The sequence below is a fragment of the Haliotis rubra genome, unplaced genomic scaffold (assembly GCF_003918875.1).
Source record: "Haliotis rubra isolate DU_JTF1 unplaced genomic scaffold, ASM391887v1 Scf46, whole genome shotgun sequence".
NCBI lineage: Eukaryota > Metazoa > Mollusca > Gastropoda > Lepetellida > Haliotidae > Haliotis > Haliotis rubra.
In genome coordinates, this window is record NW_025767146.1 from 1,053,825 (window position 1) to 1,073,233 (window position 19,409).

Consider the following 19,409-nt stretch of genomic DNA (forward strand, 5'->3'; position numbering starts at 1 on the left):
CATTCATCCCCACTTAGCCTTATCTATAGGTACTTACATTGAGAGGTTAGGGTAGGATGGAAGGTACGCCTTGCCTGGCAATCAGGCAAGTGTCCAGTGTTCCCATTTCAGAACCGGGCAAAATATTGTTCCGGGAAACAAAAATGTTTTTACAATATACGCTGAAGTGGGGTGGTAAATGTATGCATGTGCGTCTATTTACCGTGTGGTCTGGAAGCTCTGCACTGAGGCCTACCGCTACCTGCCCCTACACGTGGGCTCCAGAGCCAGGAATATAGTTCTGCATGAGACTAGGCACACGGAGAGGGAGTGCACAGTGGACGGACGTCTACAGCAGGTCGATTAACGCCACTACCACCGCCTGCAGTGTATCAGATATTCCCAAATTACGTGATTAATTAGCAAACAAGCCCTCAGATCAGCCGAATTCAACGATCTAGCACCGTAAGGCTGTAACCCTCCGCTTGCATGGCGGTCGGAAATAGAGGTGTGAGCTAGTCGGCGCGGGACAGGTGCCTGTGCTGAGTGTGTAGAAGGAACGAGCGACTCCATCGCTACTCCTCACAGGTCATTTCATCGCTATTATACTGCCGTGGAAGGTTTCTATCTGTTTTAAAAAATTAATGAAGTTCTTATCAGGACAAGCAGCAGTTTGAGACTGCGCACAAGTGGCTTCCGATGCTCGCAGTGGCAGGAGGCAAGGAGTGTGTACAGGCCAGTACATGGTAGATCCGTGGTGACTCGCCCGCTGCCTGTCTGCCAGCCTGCATGCCAACCGATACTTATGACTGGAAAACTTCGCTGACAACTTGGAATCTTTGTACCTGGGATACATGAGCTAAAAGCAGTGGTGTGAGCAGCCTAGAAAGACAAGACGCCAACAGGGTGAGAGTTGGAGAGTCCGTCTGATGGCATGTTGTCGTCAGCACCAGGGACATGACGGTTGTCTCAAACAGGAGCTCCACTGCCACCACGTGCTACTCAGTCAAGGTAAGCACAGCAATGCCTTCATACCGCTACCTTTTAAAGTAATCCCTGGTGTGTGCACTTTAACATCTGGCGGGTTTGTGTGCTGACCAGTTGGGGCTGCGAATGATTCATAACGACTGAGCCGAAACATATTGTTTCACATTAACATACAATTTTACTTTCGACAACTATGACTAGACTACAACCTACTCCAGTTACTCTGATTATCGATTATGTGATTTTGCTCTAAGATGCGTTTTATGTGTTTCCTCGTTGAAAATAAAACAAATTTAGTCTCTACGTTATTAATTTCTTTGAGGCAGTCCCATGGGATCGGTTTAAAGCAGTTCATTGCCAGCAACGAGAAGGTGCTACACCTGGCAGTGTGGCGATACGCGTATTGATCACTTACTCCCCACCGCCACCACCTCCCCTCCCCGCCCGGCCGGCCGGCCTCCCGACTCTACCTCTACCATCGCCAATAGTTAGCTTTATTCCAGTTACCCAATCTCTCGCCTCTTGGTTTAGCTTTGTTACAATTCAGATCGCTTATGTCTCCATGGCCTTTTTCAATATACAAATGTGTCCGTGAATGGAGAGGGCTACTGGTTCCAGGTACAGATTTGATTTCCATGTACCTACTCTCGCGGCTTTATGAGGGGACTGATATGAAAGCCATGAGAGCGAGGCAAAGCTTTATCGGAGATGGCAGTTCGCCTGTTATGCGTCAGTTTGAACGATAGAAACTCGCACAGCCGAGTCGTGCTCAGTAAAGCTAATGTGTTAGTTTGATTGTATCAGTTCTAATGACGAGAAAACTTCGTGTGACAAAACATGAAGTGGTAATCCCGATCTCATTTTTTTCTGATATCGGCCATGTACGGCGTATTTCCCTGATGATTAAATGTATACAACACCAACTAGAACTGCGTCTCTCATCCAGTGCAGTGTTGTGGAAATATGGACAGTGAACCACCACTCGCCGCTGCAGAATGGAGACCTGGCACCGTATATCTGCATCAAGTGGAAGTCTCTGCAGCAGAAGCAATGTGTGCAGACTCCGCTCAGTAATCGGACTTGGACATACTGGAGCATGCCAAGCAACCTTTCTTAATTGCATATAAAATAGACTATGGGAAAGAGTTTAAAATTCTATATCATTGTGCATAGCACTGATAAATTCGGCTTAAGTCTACACTCATTAATTTCCATCGTAGTTTATAGGCATTCCATTGTGCATCCATCAAGCATGTGGCATTAAACATAATGCAATAGTTATTCATGTATGAAGCTACAGTGAAAAGCTGATAAAGCTATAGTTTGATGACAAATAGAAATGTTTGATAGGTCAAACGTATGCCGATACGAGCCACAGGCTGCTTCTCGGACCATCAACCAGTATTTACTCGTCATTATATTTCGACAATAGCATAGGATTCGAGACAATAACCTCTAAGTATGTTTCAATGCCAAAGTATTTTCTATCATTTTGGTTCTAATAACGAGTATATGGTATTGTTTCAAATCAATACCAACTGCAGAAAAGCTTTTGTAACACTTAATGGAGAATTATAGTGCAGTTTAGGGCACAATGTATTCTATATTGTGAAACACATTGCACTTGACATAAGAGCATAGTGCATTATATTTCGATCAAAATGCATTTATTGGAACACAATACTGTCATATTAACAGTAAAGGATACAAAACACATGATATGACATAATGCAGTGCATGAAGACACATTTTGCATGTTTTATAAGAGAACATGATGTTTCATGTTTTGCAGTGCACTTGCCTTAACAAGAGCAGAGGAAACACCCGACACTGTGTAACACTCTCAGGTTCGTTGATATGAAAAGGAATATATAATGTATGTAATATGACTCCAGAAACTTGATCAGGCAATGGTATTATCACTATAGGTTGACATCATACGAAACATGACGTACAAAACATGGCACCATACATACATAACTATAACACGGTATTCATAACATCATGCATCCAGTGACACAATGTACGTGACATCATACATTCATAACAATGACACAATGTACGTGACATCATACAATCATAACAATGACATAATGTACGTGACACTTTATACACTTATAACAATGACATAATGTACGTGACATCATACACTCATAACAATGACACAATGTCCATGACATCATACAGTCATAACAATGACACAATGTACGTGACATCATACAGCCATAACAATGGCACAATGTACATGCTATCATACAGTCATAACAATAACATAGTGTCCATGACATCATACAGCCACAACAATGACACAATGTACATGCCATCATAAGTCATAACAATGACACAATGTACATGCTATCATACAGTCATAACAATAACATAGTGTCCATAACATCATACAGCCACAACAATGACACAATGTACATGCCATCATAAGTCATAACAATGACACAATGTACATGCTATCACATAGTCATAAGAATAACATAGTGTCCATGACATCATACAGCCACAACAATGACACAATGTACATGCCATCATAAGTCATAACAATATCACAGTGTACATAACATCATACAGCCACAACAATGACACAATGTACATGACATCACACAGCCAATAACAGTAACACAATGTACTGGACATCGATATCATACAACCATAACAATGACACGATGTACATGACATCGATATCATACAGCCACAACAATGACACAATGTACATGATATCGATACCATACAGCCACAACAATGACACGATGTACATCACATCGATATCATACAACCATAACAATGACACGATGTACATGACATCGATATCATACAACCACAACAATGACACGATGTACATCACATCGATATCATACAGCCACAACAATGACACAATGTACAGGACATCGATATCATACAGCCACAACAATGACACGATGTACATCACATCGATATCATACAACCATATCATACAACCACAACAATGACACGATGTACAGGACATCGATATCATACAGCCACAACAATGACACGATGTACATCACATCGATATCATACAACCACAACAATGACACAATGTACATGACATCGATATCATACAACCATAACAATGGCACAATGTACATTGTTTTAACTCCTGACATGTTTTCTCTTTTTTATTGCGTACATTGCTCTTACGTGCATGGGGCTAACTTTTAAATGTTTTGTACTTATGTTAATAATGTACATTGCTGTTGCCAATCGTAATATTACTCTTGTGTTTTGATACTGTAAGTGCAATATTTTATGATCGTTAAATGCTCCAGAGTTCTTATGAATGTAAACCAAATTTCCTACGTGGATAATAAAATCTTATCTTACATGCCATCATACAGTCATAACAATATCACAATGTCCATGACATCTATATAATACAACCATAACAATGACACAATGTACATGACATCATTTAGTCATAACAATATCACAATGTACATGACATCTATATAATACAGTCATAACAATGACACATTGTACATGCCATCATACATTCATAACAATATCACAATGTACATGACATCTATATAATACAGTCATAACCATAACATACTGTGGAGGACATCATTTAGTCTTAACAATGATATAATGTACATGACATCGATATCATACAGTCATAACAGAGACATAGTGTATATGACATCATACAGCCATAACAATGTTATAATGTACTTGACATCATTCAGCCTTAATAATGATATCATGGACAAGACAACGATATCATACAGCCATAACAATGACAAAATGTACATGACATCAATATAATTCAGTCATAACAATGACATATGTACATGATATCGCTCAGCCATAACAGTGAGTGAGCGAGTTTAGTTTTACGCCTCACTCAGCAATATTCCAGCTATATGGCGGCGGTCTGTAAATAATCGAGTCTGGACCAGACAATCCAGTGATCAACAGCATGAGTATCAATCTGCGCAGTTGGGAACCGATGACATATGTCAACGAAGTCAGCAAGCCTGACCACCCGATCCCGTTAGACACCTCTTAAGACAAGCATGGGTTACTGAAGATCAATATTCTCACCCGGACATTCACGGGAAGCCATAACATCATACATCATGACATCATACAATCATAACAATAACACAATGTACGTGGCATCATACAGCCATAACAATAACACAATGTACATGACATCATACAGCCAACAACAATAACACAATGTACGTGACATCATATGGCCATAACAATAACACAATGTATATGACATGAAAAAGTCATAACAATAACACAATGTACATGACATCATACAGTCATAACAGTTACACAATGTACATGAAATCATACAGTCATAACAATAACATAGTGTCCATGACATCATACAGCCACAACAATGACACATTGTACATGTCATCATAAGTCATAACAATAACACAATGTATATGACATCATACAGCCATAACAGTAACACAATGTACATGACATCATACAGCCATAACAATAACACGATGTACATGACATCATACATTCATAACAATAACACAATGTCAATGGGGGCGGTGGGGTAGCCTAGTGGTTAAAGCGTTGGCTCGTCACGCCGAAGACCCGGGTTCGATTCCCCACATGGGCACAATGTGTTAAGCCCATTTCTGGTGTCCCCCGCCGTGATATTGCTGGAATATTGCTAAAAGCGGCGTAAAACTAAACTCAGTCAGTCAGTCAATGTGAAAGACATCCTACAGTCATAACAATGACACAATGTACATGACATCATACAGCCAATAACAATACCACAATGTACATGACATCATACAGCCATAACAATAACACAATGTACATGACATCATACAGTCATAACAATAACACAATGTACATGACATCATACAGTCATAAAAGTTACACAGTGTACATGAAATCACACGGCCATAACAATAACACAATGTACATGACATCATACAGGCAATAAGAATACCACAATGTACATGGCATCACACAGCCAAGAACAATAACACAATGTACATGGCATCACACAGTCAAAACAATAACACAATGCACGTGACATCATCCAGCCAATAAAAATAACAAAATGTACATGACATCATACAGCCATAACCATAACACAATGTACATGAAATCATAGTCATAACAGTAACACAATGTACATGACATCATACAGTCATAACAATAACACAATGTACATGACATCATACAGCCAATAGCATTAATACAATGTACATGACATCATACAGCCATAAGAATAACACAATGTCCATGACATCCTACAGTCATAACAATAACACAATGTACATGACATCATACAGTCATAACAATTACACAATGTACATGGCATCATACAGCCAATAAGAATACCACAATGTACATGACATCATACAGCCATAACAATAACACAATGTACATGACATCATACAGTCATAACAATAACACAATGTACATGACATCATACAGTCATAAAAGTTACACAGTGTACATGAAATCACACGGCCATAACAATAACACAATGTACATGACATCATACAGGCAATAAGAATACCACAATGTACATGGCATCACACAGCCAAGAACAATAACACAATGTACATGGCATCACACAGTCAAAACAATAACACAATGCACGTGACATCATCCAGCCAATAAAAATAACAAAATGTACATGACATCATACAGCCATAACCATAACACAATGTACATGAAATCATAGTCATAACAGTAACACAATGTACATGACATCATACAGTCATAACAATAACACAATGTACATGACATCATACAGCCAATAGCATTAATACAATGTACATGACATCATACAGCCATAAGAATAACACAATGTACATGACATCATACATTCATAACAATAACACAATGTACATGACATCATACAGTCATAACAATTACACAATGTACATGGCATCATACAGCCAATAAGAATACCACAATGTACATGACATCATACAGCCATAACAATAACACAATGTCTATTACATTATACAGTCATAACAATTACACAATGTACATGGCATCATACAGCCAATAAGAATACCACAATGTACATGGCATCATACAGCCAAAAACAATAACACAATGTACATGGCATCACACAGTCAAAACAATAACACAATGTACGCCATCATCCAGCCAATAATAACAAAATGTACATGACATCATACAGCCATAACAGCACAATACATGAAATCATAGTCATAACAGTAACACAATGTACATGACATCATACAGTCATAACAATAACACAATGTACATGACATCATACAGCCAATAGCATTAATACAATGTACATGACATCATACAGCCATAAGAATAACACAATGTACATGACATCATAGATTCATAACAATAACACAATGTACATGACATTATACAGTCATAACAATTACACAATGTACATGGCATCACACAGCCAATAAGAATACCACAATGTACATGACATCATACAGCCATAACAATAACACAATGTATATGACATTATACAGTCATAACAATTACACAATGTACATGGCATCATACAGCCAATAAGAATACCACAATGTACATGGCATCATACAGCCAATAAGAATAACAATGTACATGGCATCATACAGCCAATAACAATAACACAATGTACATGACATCATACAGCCATAACAATAAAACAATGTACATGACATCATACAGCCAATAACAATACCACAATGTACATGGCAACATACAGCCATAACAATAACACAATGTACATGACATCATACAACCAATAACAATAACACAATGTACATGACATCTTACAGCCATAAGAATAACACAATGTACATGACATCATACATTCATAACAATAACACAATGCCCATTACATCATACAGTGATAACAATTACACAATGTACATGGCATCATACAGCCAATAAGAATACCACAATGTACGTGACATCATACAGCCATAACAATATAACAATGTACATGACATCACACAGCAAATTACAATAACAAATTGTACGTGACAGCATACATTCATAACAATGACACAACATACGTGTCATCATACAGCCATAACAATAACACAATGTACATGCCACCATAAGTCATAACAATAACACAATGTACATGCTTTCATACAGTCATAACAATAACATAGTGTTCATGACATCATACAGCCACAACAATGACACAATGTACATACCATCATAAGTCATAACAATAACACAATGTACATGGCATCACACAGCCAATAACAATAACAAAATGTACATGACATCATACAGCCATAACAATAACACGATGTGCATGACATCATACATTCATAACAATAACACAATGTACATGACATCCTACAGTCATAACAATTACACAATGTACATCACATTATACAGCCAATAACAATACCACAATGTACATGACATCATACAGCCATAACAATAACACAATGTACATGACATCATACAGTCATAACAATAATACAATGTACACAAAATCAGACAGCCATAACAATAACACAATGCACATGACATCATACAATCATAACAATAACACAATGTATATGACGTTATACAATCATAAAAGTTACACAGTGTACATGAAATCACACGGCCATAACAATAACACAATGTACATGACATCATACAGCCATAACAATAACACAATGCACATGGCATCACACAGCCAATAACAATAACACAATGTACATGGCATCACACAGCCATAACAATAACACAATGTACATGACATCATACAGTCATAATAATAACACAATGTACATGACATCATACAGACATAGCAATAAGACAATGTACATGACATCATACAACCAATAACAATAACACAATGTACATGACGTCACACAGCCATAAGAATACCACGGTGTACATGACATCATATATTAATAACAATAACACAATGTCCATGACATCCTACAGTCATAACAATGACACAATGTACATGGCATCATACAGCCAATAACAATACCACAATGTACATGACATCATATAGCCATAAGAATAACACAAAGTACATGACATTATACAGTCATAACAGTTACACAATGTACATGGCATCTCACAGCCATAACAATAACACAATGTACGTGACATGATTCAGCCAATAACAATAACAAAATGTACGTGACATCATATAGCCATAACAATAACACAATGTACATGACATCACACAATCATAACAATAACACAATGTATATGACATCATACACTCATAACAATAACAGAATCTACATGACATCATACAGCCATAACAGTGACATAATGTCCTTGATATCACTCAGCCATAACCGTGTCATAATGCAGATGGCATTCATACCATACAACCGTAACAAGAACGCAGTATTCATGACATCATGTGACTTTAACATTTGAATAATAACATCATATAGCCAAGAGGCACAATACTCGTTATATCATACAGCGATAACAGATGACAAGGTACTCATTACATCAACAGCTAACATTTAGTGGTTGTAGTATCAACGAACTGAATATTGCCAAACGAGATCATTGTAGTATGATCTGTAATGTATAGAAAGAATAGAGACCTTGAAATCCATAAGTCAATTCCGTTTAGATGGTGATAAGATGAACGCTACACGATGCTACAATATACATGTATCATATACCGAATAAGAACATTGAGCTGATGTAAAACAATAATATACACTTAAATACTGCATACAAACACAACATGCACAACAGACATAACCCATGGCACACGATACACAAGCATCACAAATCATTACACTGATTTGCAGGTGTAAATATTACTCATGCAGTGCACACAAAAAACATAGACAAAATCATGTATCATATATCACACGGATAGTGCACATTATTGAACGACGCAATATTGCAACGAGCTGCACATCAATCAAAGATACAATATGCTGACGATGTAAACTGACGATGCAAAGAATCTGTAAACAATTTCCTTCTATAAGGAAGTAAACTCTGAACTTGAATTTCACAGAGGGTGCCACACTTTGAAGAAGTTAACACTGTGTTACCCGATGTAATTCCCTGTATTGTCATGTTCCATATGTTCCCGTTATTTTTAGGTAAATGATGACATACCCTTGCATGGGTTTGTTGTTGGTTGACCTTTTAGCGAACGATTTGTTGTCATCAATATGTGTTAGTGATTCATAAACTCCTGCCTGTGATTCAGTCAGAATCTGTTACAGTGGAGTCTGCTTTTAGTAGAGATGGCTTTTGGTTTTGGAAATCTTTTGTTTTGTCGATTACATATTATGATATAAGACAATACATTAACTTACATTCTATAAATACAGACTGCACAGTAGTCTACATGCTTGAAATGAATAAACACTGTACTAGATGTATCGCGGTAGCCTACACCCTACAAATACATAAACACGGTACTATAGATGGATAAACACTATACTATGTATGCCACAGTAGCCCACACCCTATAACTGAATAGGCACCAAACATTATATACCCCAGTAGGCACCTCCTATAAATGAACAAACACTATGCTTTATATATTACAATATATAGCCAACACCCTATAAATGAATATATACTGGATGTATCTCAGTGGCACACACAATATACGTAAATAGACACTGTACTGGATGTATCACAGTGGCACACACAATATATGTAAATAGACACTGTACTGGATGTATCACAGTGACACACACAATATATGTAAATAGACACCGTACTAGTATACATGATGCATCAATGAAGCCTGCAGCCTATACTTTAATTAGCACTAAACTTTATGTTTGCACATGTATGTAAAAAGGTCGCAATATATTATGTAACATTTTATGACAGATTCAAATATAGAAATTCTGAAAGTAAAATATAGAAGAAATACTTGTCGTAATACACAAGGTGCACTTCCATTACGAAAGACATGACGAATATGATGTAATGTAGTAGATGTTACTCGTGGAATTACATTATATATGACATTGTACTGTAGGTATGAATGCTGCTGATACAATTCAGTAAAACACGAACCTGTGTAAGCCTACTGTTGTGTAGTACTTCACCAATCCGTTCCCGTAAAAATCCGGTTTTAACAATCAGCAACAAAGTACACACTATATATTTTAACATTTTACTTATTAACTTTTATTTTGGAAACAAGAGTAAAATCAATATGAAGCAAAGTGACTAAATGACATTAATATACGAGTAGTCCATGCCATTATGCAATAGACTATAGTTTTATACCTTAGTACAATGCTGTGGTATATGTTGCGTCACAGTTTGATATAATACATAGTTACATATTGTGAATTATATATGTTACAACACAACAGTGTCATCACATTCACTTTGTAAAGATGGTATGTGCCACAACACAACACACTGATCTTGTACACGCTTACATGAGCGAACTTCTAGTTCCAAGCACATAAAGTTACTTCCTCCACGTGTACAAAGGGTGTGTAGCAAATGAAACAACATAATAAAGTTACTTACTGCACGCTAATGAAAGACACATGGTGCATGGAATAACATCATAAATTACCTAGGGCACGTCTCCACTGGAGGCAAAGAACATGTTGCAGCACAATAAAATTTCATTTCTTAATATACCCTGGACGCAAGTACACGGTGAAACAAAATAGAACTACCTCCTGCACGACTGTTTTAGACATATGGTGCATGAAAACTCAGTGAAATGATCGTGTGCACGTCTATTCTGGACGCAAGGTAGTTACCAGTGCGCAGTAAATGTCTTCTTCTGCTTTTATCTAGGGCACAATACAAGGAGTATTTTAGTACATATGGGCATGGACTTCATGATGTTAGACACAAATTAGTGTCCCCCTGGACATTATTTAACTCACCCTAGTGTCCCTGTGTGCATGATGTATCACAATGCAGTGTCCATATGGACATGATGTATCACAATGCAGTGTCCAAAGGGACATGGAGTAACACAACAGAATGACCTTTTGCTCATAATTGAAAACAGTACAGTGTCGCTTTAGACACAGAGTAACACAATACAGTGCCCTTATGGGCAGATATTATGCGCTGTAGTGGTGCCATAAAAATGGTTCACATCACAACTATAACGCAAACTGCATGGAGCAATATTTAGTGAGTTAAAATTAAATTCACGTCATCGAAATTCCAGGCTTATCGAGTGCTATCTCAGTCATACGATTACACTATATGTATACATGATATACTGTAAACACACAATGTAATGCCCCAATGTATGATGTATACGAGGACTACAATACATGTAACAGGAAACTAAATGCTGTAACACACAAACTATGATATATTTGAAATATGATTCTGTGGTACCCCATAACAGAAGCTCCATGTTCTAAACTGATGCAAAAACTGGACGTTGCGATGCCCAGTGTACAATCTATCAACCAGTAAAGAACATGGTAAAACACACAATGTAACTCAACCAGTAAAGAACATGGTTAAACACACAATGTAACTCAACCAGTAAAGAACATGGTAAAACACACAATGTAACTCAACCAGTAAAGAACATGTTGAAACACACAATGTAACTCAACCAGTAGAAAACATGGTAAAACACACAATGTAACTCAACCAGTAAAGAACATGTTGAAACACACAATGTAACTCAACCAGTAAAGAACATGTTGAAACACACAATGTAACTCAACCAGTAAAGAACATGTTGAAACACACAATGTAACTCAACCAGTAAAGAACATGTTGAAACACACAATGTAACTCAACCAGTAAAGAGTAACTCAACCAGTAAAAACACACAATGTAACTCAAAACACACACAATGTAACTCAACCAGTAAAGAACATGGTAAAACACACAATGTAACTCAACCAGTAAAGAACATGTTGAAACACACAATGTAACTCAACCAGTAAAGAACATGTTGAAACACACAATGTAACTCAACCAGTAAAGAACATGTTGAAACACACAATGTAACTCAACCAGTAAAGAACATGGTAAAACACACAATGTAACTCAACCAGTAAAGAACATGTTGAAACACACAATGTAACTCAACCAGTAAAGAACATGTTGAAACACACAATGTAACTCAACCAGTAAAGAACATGTAACACACACAACCAACCAGTAAAGAACATGTTGAAACACACAATGTAACTCAACCAGTAAAGAACATGGTAAAACACACAATGTAACTCAACCAGTAAAGAACATGTTGGAACACACAATTTAACTCAACCAGTAAAGAACATGGTAAAACACACAATGTAACTCAACCTGCAAAGAACATGTTGGAACACACAATATAACTCAACCAGTAAAGAACATGGTAAAACACACAATGTAACTCAACCAGTAAAGAACATGGTAAAACACACAGTGTAACTCAACCAGTAAAGAACATGTTGGATACACAATATAACTCAACCAGTAAAGAACATGTTAAAACACACAATGTAACTCAACCAGTAAAGAACATGGTTAAACACACAATGTAACTCAACCAGTAAAGAACATGGTAAAACACACAATATAACTCAACCAGTAAAGAACATGGTAAAACACACAATGTAACTCAACCAGTAAAGAACATGGTTAAACACACAATGTAACTCAACCAGTAAAGAACATGGTAAAACACACAATGTAACTCAACCAGTAAAGAACATGTTGAAACACACAATATAGCTCCTCTACGTACTAATATATAAACGGAGAACAAACGTATGATTTAATGGCTCCTACACAACACATATCCTGGCAGCAAACTACAGAAGTACGACAAAGCAATGCCTTAAAGCAGTTCTATAAACAACACACAAAAATGCACGACAAAGCATAATATAACGGCCTCGTGTATTGTATACAAAAAGACACTTTGGCAAGACGGTAACGAGAAGATGAGCTACAAACTATGACAATATCCTGTGTTTTGTGAAACCCTATGACGTGCACTGTACGAGTTGACATAAGGTAACTCATTTCTATAATTAGACTTACACGAGGTACACATTTTTGTGCCGTGTGTCATTCTCTTCCTCAACGATAGAATCATTCTGTAATCAATATGATCATTTCCATAATGTTATCACCGTATCGCTAGCAGCATTGTGTGAGAAGGTTTATGCCTCAACTAGTGTAATATTAATAACTCTGTATTGATCCTTGAGGCGGGGAATGTACCTCCCATTGATCCACACATTCTACAATGAATTTCTAATGGTGCTACAGATACTGGTACACTATGATAGTTTTGCATAAGAAAGCATGTGATTGTATCATAGTAAGTCTTCCCTAGTGTAGCGATTAACGGCTTCTCAGCTTGGTGGAAGGCGTCTTATATGCCGAAATAATGTAACTCCTAAAATGTTACCATTATATTCATCGCTCGCCATCAAACTGTAGGTGTAACTTCCTTCTAACAATCGATTATATACATACCAGCCCTCACTCGCTGCCAAGAAGATGTACTAGCGGCTGTATGAAATATTCATTCCAACGCGTACCTAACATTAACTATGCAGAATATCTTGACGCTCTATTCAGTATTCAGAGGTAGTCTCACACCTCACTGACTATACACAGGCGTTCTTACACTGCATTAAAATATTCAGGAATACGCTCACACGAAATTAAGTATGCAAACACTTCATTAAATATGCAGGTTATGCTAACTCTGACATTCAATCAGTATGCAGTGATATTCGACAAGTGTATTGAATATGCACTGATTTTACAACCCTGAAATTGGAGACGCCACTTTGTTGCTGCATTTATTCCACGCTTCCCTTAGTGGTCTACTGTTGTATAGCTGTAACTAATAGCTTCTGGTGGCAGTCTTTGGCATGTATGTGATGAATAGGAGCTTCAAGTGACAATTGTTCCTCCTCCGTAATGTTAATATTTACCAGCTACAAGTGACAATTATTCTACATGTGTGATATAAATAATGGTTGTTAGTGACATTTTTCATCAAGTGTTGCATAAATAATAGCTGTGAGAGACAATTGTTCCTCATGTGTAACATAAATAATAGTTTAGCCTGACAAATTGCTGCAGGTATAATATGAATGATAGCTTTGACATTTTGTTTGCATGTTTAACAAGATCAGCCACGAGTGAACTATTTGTAACATGAAATTGAGTATGAGTGACTGTTGTACCTCATGTGTGATATAAATGATAGCTTTGAGTTTGAATTGTTATGCATGTGTAACGTACATAATAGCTATGAGTGACAAATTTTCTGCAAGTTATAGCTTTTGGAGAAGTTCGAAGTTGGCAATTTTAGAGGTAATTTTTTAAGTCATATGGGATAGATTTTTGACAGACCTGATACAGAAGCAGTGTATATGACACACTTGATACATACGTAGCATACATAGTTAATATGTGACACATTTGATACATATGTGGTCGATATGATACACAGTTGATACATGTGTGGTAGATACGTGTCCTAAATGATACATGTGTGGTAGATACGTGTCCTAAATGATTCATGTGTGGTAGATACGTGTCCTAAATGATACATGTGTGGTAGATACGTGTCCTAAATGATTCATGTGTGGTAGATACGTGTCCTAAATGATACATGTGTGGTAGATACGCGTCTAAATGATACATGTGTGGTTGATACGTGTCTAAATGATACATGTGTGGTAGATACGTGTCCTAAATGATACACGAGTGGTTGATACGTGTCTAAATTATACATGTGTGGTAGATACGTGTCCTAAATGATACATGTGTGGTAGATACGTGTCTAAATTATACATGTGTGGTAGATACGCGTCCTAAATGATACATGTGTGGTAGATAGTGTCCTAAATGATACATGTGTGGTAGATACGTGTCCTAAATGATACATGTGTTGTAAATACGTGTCTAAATGATACATGAGTGGTAGGTACCTTTTCTTAAATGATGCATGCGTGTATTGTGTGTTGATAGGCATTTAGAAGTTGGTAGGGTAATACAACACACTTGATATGGATGTGCAACTTCTGTATTATTTACACACGACGTTTCTGGGCTAATACTTGCCCCTTCATCAGGGCTAATACTCGCCCCTTCATCAGGGCTAATACTCGCCCCTTCATCAGGGCTAATACTTACCCCTTCACCATTGGAAGTCGCGGTGGCTGAGCGGGTTAGGCGGCTGACTTTGTGTGCTGGCGATTAGATGCCTGACTCTGAGGGTGTGGGTTGGAATCCCCGATGGGACTTAACCCAATAAGTACTAGAATTTGTACTTTACTAAGAAAGAGTAGACCACTTTCTAAATGGCAACGTGTAATCACGTGTAAAGGTGTTTACGTACATGACACAGGCATATATCCGACACGGTTGCCACAATTAGTATATGCGGTATGTGTAGCAACCCGAATCCTGATATCTGGGGGGTTGGTATGGGATATGACTGACACATGTGTGGTGGACAGAAGGCAGAAATAATACACATGTGGCATATATGGATGACCAGACACAGCTTGTACAATTGTGATAGATGTGAGACACGGCTGATGTACACATGTATCATATACAATAACCATGAGAGACAGACACTATGCCTATATCCCCTGCATAAAAATGCTGAAGTACCTAGGTTGATTGGGTATGACATGTGACAGTGTTTACGACGTCTCATGCATGTGTTTACTGCTCATTGATGCTTATTATATTAACCTCTGGTTGGCTTGATCCAGATTACCTTGTAGCGAAGTTAGAGCCTAATGTATAGAGCAATTCCTGCGACAGTGAGTGTATAACGTGTATGTGGCCTCTTTGAATACTTAGCTGATGTTAAGGTCTGTAGCAGTAACGGCTCAGGGTTGTGGTCTTCAAGTCTCTGTTATGGAAGTAACCACCTGTTTTGTATCTATGAGAAAAGCCAGGAGATAAGCTACAAACGTGATGTCGTCAAAGCATTTAACGAGTCATTCCGCGGTGTATTCCGTCGCTGATTAAAACACAAGACTGATAGGCAGACGAATGGCGGCTATTTGGGTCTCTCGGGTGACTTGAGCCTTGGCTTCCTATACTCACGCCCCTGCCGACCACAACACAATGGATCTCATCCGCCTTCTCTGTTAATCCCCCTCACTGATGTTATAGGAGAGAATATTTCGCTTTCTTTTATTTCTCATTACAAAGAAAACATTTGCCAATGAATATCGACACAAGCATCTTTCCCAATCTCTGTTGGCTATCATCCATTACTAGGATTAGATGTGCCTTCACAACGTTTCACAACACTGTTCTGTGAAGCGTAATGGATTTTGTGTCGTTTCAAATTTAATCTTCTAACAAGCGTGTTTGATGTAAGGTAACAGCGCAGGACACGTTCATTGCATTCCGAGGAGTGACAAATAGAGGAAAGTGCATGATGAGGCGCTGACGCAACGCCCATATGTATATCCTTCAGGGAATTGCTTGGGTTTGGAAGTGCCCATCTTGTCCACGTTGTTACAGCTAATGCAGATCCCGGTGCAAGAGCGCCTCTAACACAGTCGTTGACTCGCTCGTATAAATGGGCAGTAAAGAAGAACAAATGTCGGTTTCATAGGTGCAAATTGATACACCCGTCCCTCTCTTCAGGGTTGCATATATGCCACTGACCCGTATTATGTTGTAAGTCGAATTTAACAAACCTTCATTCATGGTAATGAGAAACACGCACAGCACTGTTGCATATAATTCTCATAATACAGAGATAGAGCTTCACTGTGCATTTTGCTGTAACTTGACCCAATGTAGATCACTAAACCTGACGAGACAATTTACCTTGCAATATACCGCGGAACCATTGCTTGAGCAGCAAAACAGCTGTTTGTGAACATGAATATCTTAACCCAGTAATAAGTTTTAATAAGGTGATTAGTTTGCGGTGTTAATTTCAATATTGAGTACATGTGCAGTGTTTCTGAGATGAAATGGTCACCCGTCACTAACTTCTCCTGGGATAACGGCTTGGTGTTATTTATCTTGCAAGTTGTGTATTATTGTCGATGTAGCAATTACTTTTGGTGTGCTTTATTCTCCTTGAATGATTATTGTTTTCCTTTCATCAGTCTAAGGTGTACACGAGTTTGTTTTACATGGGCGTAGCAACAACTTATAGTGTGAAGGATATAGACGAGGAAACTGTCCCTGTTATTTAGTTTGTTGTAGTTTTGTTTTTCCATATAGGTAAAACAATTAAGCAATATGGATGGACATTGAAGTTCATCAACATCCAAGCTTCTGTGTGCCAGCAATTAGGCGAATCTTCCTCGAGTTATTCTTGGATTGTAGATTGGCTGGTGTGCGGTTGGAGGGTCGGTCGGCTGTGTGTGAGGGGAGCGGGGAGTGAGAGTGGGGGATGCAATTGGCTTACCACTAAAACAATGTGTCAGCTCATCAGACTCTCGCCGCAGGAGACACTAGCTCCAGAGTAGCGCGCGCTTCTTCGCGCCTCCACTCAGCTTCTCACTGATAAATTCTGAGGTCATGGTCATGAGAAATCTTCGAAATGCTAAAACCTGCATGCCATCAAATTGTATTAGCTTCCAAACGCACATTTCCAATCATTTGCACTGATGCCTTGTGATATTCCGGAAGGTTTTTGCCGCCGCTTCACGGCTATCGGTTTATCTCGTCCACACGGACAAAGTCGGTGGTCGACCCAGAACGTGCAATGTACTCTTGCTAAAGATACATGTCTACCTCTTTATAGACAAGTTTAAACGTTCATCTTCATAGTAGAGGGTCACTGTGTTGTTTTTTTATTTCTCTTATCTTTGTTCATCGATTGTGTTGACTACTAGGCAAACATGTCATTGTCTTTCACGAAGTACTGTTTTGTCCTTTTTCATCCTCGAGCACAAGTCTCACCAGCATGGTGTCAGTCATGATAACACTCTAGTGTATCCATCTCTGTACATGTACTGACAAGGATGTTTACAACCAATAAACCCCCAAAGGCCAGTGTACGCCCACCGGCAACACGCTTCAGTATGTTCGTTAATGTAAGTCCTTTGACAGCAAGTCTCACTGGGAGGATACCGATAGACAGTATGTCTCGCTTGAATTGCTAGTGAAAACTGTCATAGAGCATTAGGAACCAGATACTTCAATTTACAACCCGTGCATCTCGCAATACCAGTATATCGTATGGGACATCCCATTGGTACACTTCGCGAACCTATAGCTGCAGAGATTCCATTTGTTCAAGCATCCTGGAGTAAAGACAACCCTCCACTACACCTAGCAACCCCAGTCTAAACCTACAGGTAAACCCTTTGCCCACATTTTCCCCCTACACCTTCCCAGCAGCTACCCAGTTCACCTGACAACACTAGTGGGAAGGTATAGAGCATCCACCAGTTCACCTGACAACACTAGTGTAAAGTTACAGAGCACCCACCAGTTCACCTGACAACACTAGTGTAAAGTTACAGAACACCAAATGTTAAAAACTCCTCGTAGCACCTGTGTTACAAACCTTTAGT

At 38.2% G+C, this 19,409-nt stretch overlaps 1 protein-coding gene across 1 annotated transcript in view; it reads left to right on the forward strand.

Annotated features, from left to right (window-relative positions):
• Positions 1 to 268: 268 nt before the first annotated feature.
• LOC124290221 (neuronal acetylcholine receptor subunit alpha-2-like) overlaps positions 269 to 19,409 on the forward strand; it is an 80,232-nt gene continuing 61,091 nt past the window's right edge. The window contains exon 1 of the mRNA XM_046726935.1: positions 269 to 990. The gene's annotated coding sequence lies outside the window, so the exon portion shown is untranslated. The remainder of the gene's footprint in view (positions 991 to 19,409) is intronic.